At 37.1% G+C, this 5752-nt stretch overlaps 1 non-coding gene across 1 annotated transcript; it reads left to right on the top strand.

The window, feature by feature from the left end:
* Nucleotides 1-2008: 2008 nt before the first annotated feature.
* On the top strand, nucleotides 2009-2116 carry LOC148567360 (small nucleolar RNA R71). Its single transcript, XR_015881742.1, has one exon. It is a non-coding gene; the product is annotated as a small nucleolar RNA R71 (small nucleolar RNA).
* Nucleotides 2117-5752: the final 3636 nt, after the last annotated feature.

The following is a 5752-nucleotide window of genomic DNA, read 5'->3' on the forward strand; positions in this document are numbered from 1 at the left end:
ACTCGAGCAAAAGAAGAAAGAATAGTAGAAGAAGAAGATGTGGGAAAAAAACTAGGATTATGAGGAGGGAATGTGGGGATCCTGTGGGGTCCACAGATCTTGAGGTGTCAAGGATTTACATCCCTGCACCAATTAGGCATGTAAAATGCCTTTGCATGCAATTTTGGCGTTTAAACGCCGAACTGATGCTTGTTCTAGGCGTTCAATGCCCAGATGCAGCATGTTTCTGGCGTTGAACGCCAGTTCTATGCTTGTTTCTAGTGTTCAGCGCCATCTCCATGCTCTGTTCTGGCGTTGAACGCCAGCCAGATGCTCCTTACTGGCGTTTGAACGCCAGTGAACTCCTTCTCCAGGGTGTGCTGTTTTTAATGCTGTTTTTGATTTTTCTTCAATTTTTTCAGTTGTTTTTGTGACTCCACATGATCATGAACCTATGAAGACATATAACTAATAAAAATATAATAAAAATTGGGTTGCCTCCCAATAAGCGCTTCTTTAATGTCAATAGCTTGACAGTGGGCTCTCATGGAGCCTCACAGATGTTCAAAGCATTGTTGAGACTCCCCAACACCAAACTTAGAGTTTGAATATGGGAGTTCAACACCAAACTTAGAGTTTGGTTGTGGCCTCCCAACACCAAACTTAGAGTTTGACTGTGGGGGCTTTGGTTGACTCTATTTTGAGAGAAGCTTACTGTGCCTCTTTTCCATGTTTACAGAAGGATGTCCTCTACTTGTCCATAAGCCTGTTTTCTGGATTTGTCTGCCATCTCTTATGAGATTTTAGCAGCTTGTACCTCAAAAATTCCCAATTTCTCCATTACAGAGAGTGGCATGAGGTTTATTCCTGACCCCAGGTCACATAGAGCCTTCTCAAAGGTCATGGTGCCTATGGTACAAGGTATTAGGAACTTTCTAAGATCCTGTTTCATCTGAGGCAATCTCAGTTGATCCAATGCATTTAGTTCATTGGTGAACAGGGGAGGTTCATCTCCCCAAGTCTCTTTACCAAATAAATTGGCATTCCGCTTTATGATTGCGCCAAGGAACTTGGCAACTTACTCTTCAGTAACATCCTCATTCTTTTCAGAAGAAGAAGACTCATCAGAGCTCATGAACGGCATAAGGAGGTTCAATGGAATCTCTATGGTCTCTAGATGAGCCTCAGAGTCCTTTGGTTCCTCAGAGGGAAACTCCTTATTGAACACTGGACGTCCCAGGAGGTCTTCCTCACTGGGATTTACGTCCTCAACCTTCCTCCCAGGTTCGGCCATGGTAATCAATTCAATGGCCTTGCATTCTCCTTTTGGATTCTCTTCTGTATTGCTTGGGAGAGTACTAGGAGGGGTTTCAGTGATTCTTTTACTCAGCTGGCCCACTTGTGCTTCCAAATTTCTAACGGAGGACCTTGTTTCATTCATGAAACTCACAGTGGCCTTGGACAGATCAGAGACTAAGTTTGCTAAATTAGAGATATTTTGTTCAGAGTTCTCTGTCTATTGCTGAGTGGATGATGGAAAAGGCTTGCTATTGCTAAACCTGTTTCTTCCACCATTATTAAAGCCTTGTTGAGGCTTTTGATCCTTCCATGAGGGATTATAGGTGTTTCCATATGGTTCACCCATGTAATTCACCTCTGCTATTGTAGAGTTTTCAGGATCATAAGCTTCTTCTTCAGCAGATGCCTCTTGAGTACTGTTGGATGCAGCTTGCATTCCATTCAGACTCTGAGAAATCAAATTGACTTGCTGGGTCAATATTTTGTTCTGAGCCAATATGGCATTCAGAGTATCAATTTCAAGAACTCCCTTCTTCTGAGGTGTCCCATTACTCACAGGATTCCTCTCAGAAGTGTACATGAACTAGTTATTAGCAACCATGTCAATGAGTTCTTGAGCTTCTGCAGGCGTTTTCTTTAGGTGAATGGATTGACCTGCAGAAGTATCCAATGACATCTTAGATAACTCAGACAGACCATCATAGAATATATCCAGGATGGTCCATTCTGAAAGCATGTCAGAAGGACACTTTTTGGTCAGTTGCTTGTATCTCTCCCAAGCTTCATAGAGGGATTCACCTTCTTTCTGTCTGAAGGTTTGAACATCCACTCTAAGCTTGCTCAGCTTTTGAGGAGGAAAGAACTTGGCTAAGAAAGCCGTGACCAGCTTATCCCAAGAGTTCAGGCTATCTTTGGGTTGAGAGTCCAACCATACTCTAGCTCTGTCTCTTACAGCAAAAGGGAAAAGCATGAGCCTGTAGACTTCAAGATCTACTCAATTAGTCTTAACAGTATCACAGATCTGCAAAAATTCAGTTAAGAACTGAAAAGGATCTTCAGATGGAAGTCCTTGGAACTTGCAGTTCTGCTGCATCAGAGAAACTAATTGAGGTTTCAGCTCAAAATTATTTGCTCCAATGGTGGGGATGGAGATGCTTCTTCCATGTAAATTGGAATTAGGTGCAGTAAAGTCACCAAGCATCCTCCTTGCATTATTATTATTTTCGGCTGCCATCTCCTCTTCTTGCTCAAAAATTTCTGAGAGGTCCTTGCTGGGTTGTTGTAATTTAGCTTCTCTTAGTTTCCTCTTCAGAGTCCTTTCAGGTTCTGGATCTGCTTCAACAAGAATATTCTTGTCCTTGCTCTTGCTCATATGAAAAAGAGGGAACAGAAAAATAATAATAATAATAGGGATCCTTTTTACCCAAGTATAGAGGTTCCCTTATGTGAGTAGAAGAAAAGAAGAAGAGAAAATCTGAACTCAGAGAGAGAGAGAGAGTTCGGATTTTTGGTGAGTGAGGAAGAGATGTTAGTAAATAAATAAATAAATAGAAGGAGATGAGAAGGAGAGAATTTTCGAAAATTATTTTTTTGAAAAAGAGTTAGTGATTTTCGAAAATTGATTTTGAAAAAGGTTAGTAATTTTCGAAAATTAAAATCAAAAATTAAAATAATTAGTTAATTAAAAAGGATTTTTGAAAAAGAGGGAGATATTTTCGAAAATTAGAGGGAGAGAGTTAGTTAGGTAGTTTTGAAAAAGATAAGAAACAAACAAAAAGTTAGTTAGTTAGTTGCAACAAATTTTGAAAATCAATTTTTGAAAAGATAAGAAGATAAGAAGTTAGAAAAGATATTTTAAAATCAAATTTTTGAAAAAGATAAGATAAGAAGATATTTTTGAAAAGATATGATTAAAATTAGTTTTTGAAAAAGATTTGATTTTTAGAATCACAATTAATGACTTGATTCACAAGAAATCACAAGATATGATTCTAGAACTTAAAGTTTGAATCTTTCTTAACAAGTAAGTAACAAACTTGAAATTTTTGAATCAAAACATTAATTGATGATATTATTTTCGAAAATTATGTGATAAAGATAAGAAAAAGATTTTTGAAAAATATTTTTATAATTTTCAAAAATAAATAAGAAAAATGAAAGAGATTTGATTTTTGAAAAAGATAAGATTTTTAAATTGAAAATTTGATTTGACTCATAAGAAACAACTAAATTTTAAAAAGTTTTGAAAAAGTCAAATCTAATTTTCGAAATTTTAAGAGAGAAAAAGGGAAAGATATTTTTTTTTGATTTTTTTTTGAATTTTTAATGATGAAAGAGAAAAAACATGAAAAAGACTCAATGCATGAAAATTTTGGATCAAAACAATGAATGCATGCAAGAATGCTATGAATGTCAAGATGAACACCAAGAACACTTTGAAGATCATGATGAACATCAAAAACATATTTTTGAAAAATTTTTGATGCAAAGAAAACAGGCAAGACACCAAACTTAGAAATATTTGATGCTTAGACTCTATGGATGCAAAAATGCACATGAGAAACAAGAAAAGACACAAAATAAGAAAACATCAAGATCAAACAAGAAGATTTACCAAGAACAACTTGAAGATTATGAAGAACACTATGAATGCATGAATTTTTCGAAAAATGCAAGATGAACATGCAATTGACACCAAACTTGAAATTGACTCAAGACTCAAACAAGAAACACAAAATATTTTTGATTTTTTTGATTTTCTAATTTTTTTTTTTAGTATTTTTCGAAAATAAATTTGTGAAAGAAAAATAACAATTGCAAAATTTTTAATATGAATTCCAGGAATCTTGTACTCTTAGTCTAAAGCTCCAATCTGAGGGTTAGGCATGGCTTAATAGCCAGCCAAGCTTTAGTATGCTATTAGATGCATTGAAGTGATTAGTTGAAGACCAATCCCAAAGCAGTTTGGATATGGCTTTACAGCCAAATAGGATTCAACATGTTACCATGAAACTCTAGAATTCATTCTAAAAAAACTTCTTAAATAATTTTCGAAAACAAAGGGAAAATTTTTGAAAAATTTTTTTTTGAAAACTTTTTGAAAATAAAATAAGAGGAAAATTACCTAATCTGAGCAACAGGATGAACCGTCAGTTGTCCAAACTCGAACAATCCCCGGCAACGGCGCCAAAAACTTGGTGCACAAAATTGTGATCTCAGGCAACGGTGCCAAAAACTCTGTACGCACATCTTAATAAATCGTTTTTCATTCACAACTTCGATACAACTAACCAGCAAGTGCACTGGGTCGTCCAAGTAATAAACCTTATGTGAGTAAGGGTCGATCCCACGGAGATTGTTGGTATGAAGCAAGCTATGGTCATCTTGTAAATCTCAGTCAGGCGGATAATAATTGATTATGGAGTTTTTGAAAATAATAATAAATAAACAGAAAATAAAGATAGAAATACTTATGTATATCATTGGTGAGAATTTCAGATAAAGGTATAGAGATGCTTTTGTCCCTCTGAACTTCTACTTTCCTGCTGTCTTCATCCAATCAGTCCTACTCCTTTCCATGGCTGGCTTTATGTAAGGACATCACCATTGTCAATGGCTACTTTTCATCCTCTCTGGAAAATGGTCCGATGCGCTGTCACTGCATGGCTAATCATCTGGAGGCATCACCGTGGTCAAAGGCTGCATCCTATCCTCTTGTGAAAATGGTCCAAATGCTCTGTCACAGCACGGCTAATCATCTGAGGTTCTCGATCATACTGGAATAGGATTCACCCTCCTTTTGCGTCTGTCACTACGCCCAGCACTCGCGAGTTTGAAGTTCGTCACAGTCATTCAATCCCAGAGTCCTACTCGGAATACCACAGACAAGGTTTAGACTTTCCGGACTCTCATGAATGCCGCCATCAATCTAGCTTATACCACGAAGATTCTGATTAAGAGATCCAAGAGATACTCATTCAATCTAAGGTAGAACGGAAGTGGTTGTTAGGCACGCGATCATAGGGAATGATGATGATTGTCACGTTCATCACATTCATGTTGAAGTGCGAATGAATATCTTAGAAGCGGAATAAGTTGAATTGAATAGAAAAACAGTAGTACTTTGCATTAATTCATGAGGAACAGCAGAGCTCCACACCTTAATCTATGGAGTGTAGAAACTCTACCGTTTGAAAATACATAAGTGAAAGGTTCAGGCATGGCCGAATGGCCAGCCCCCATAACGTGATCACAGGATCAAATATACAATCCAGGATGTCAAATACAATAGTAAAAAGTCCTATTTATACTAAACTAGTTACTAGGGTTTACAGAAGTAAGTAATTGATGCATAAATCCACTTCTGGGGCCCACTTGGTGTGTGCTTGGGCTGAGCTTGAAGTTTCCACGTGGAGAGGTCATTCTTGGAGTTGAACGCCAGTTTGTAACGTATTTCTGGCGTTCAACTCTGGCT

This window comes from Arachis ipaensis, chromosome B4 (genome assembly GCF_059453495.1).
Source record: "Arachis ipaensis isolate K30076 ecotype BB chromosome B4, ASM5945349v1, whole genome shotgun sequence".
Taxonomy (NCBI): domain Eukaryota; kingdom Viridiplantae; phylum Streptophyta; class Magnoliopsida; order Fabales; family Fabaceae; genus Arachis; species Arachis ipaensis.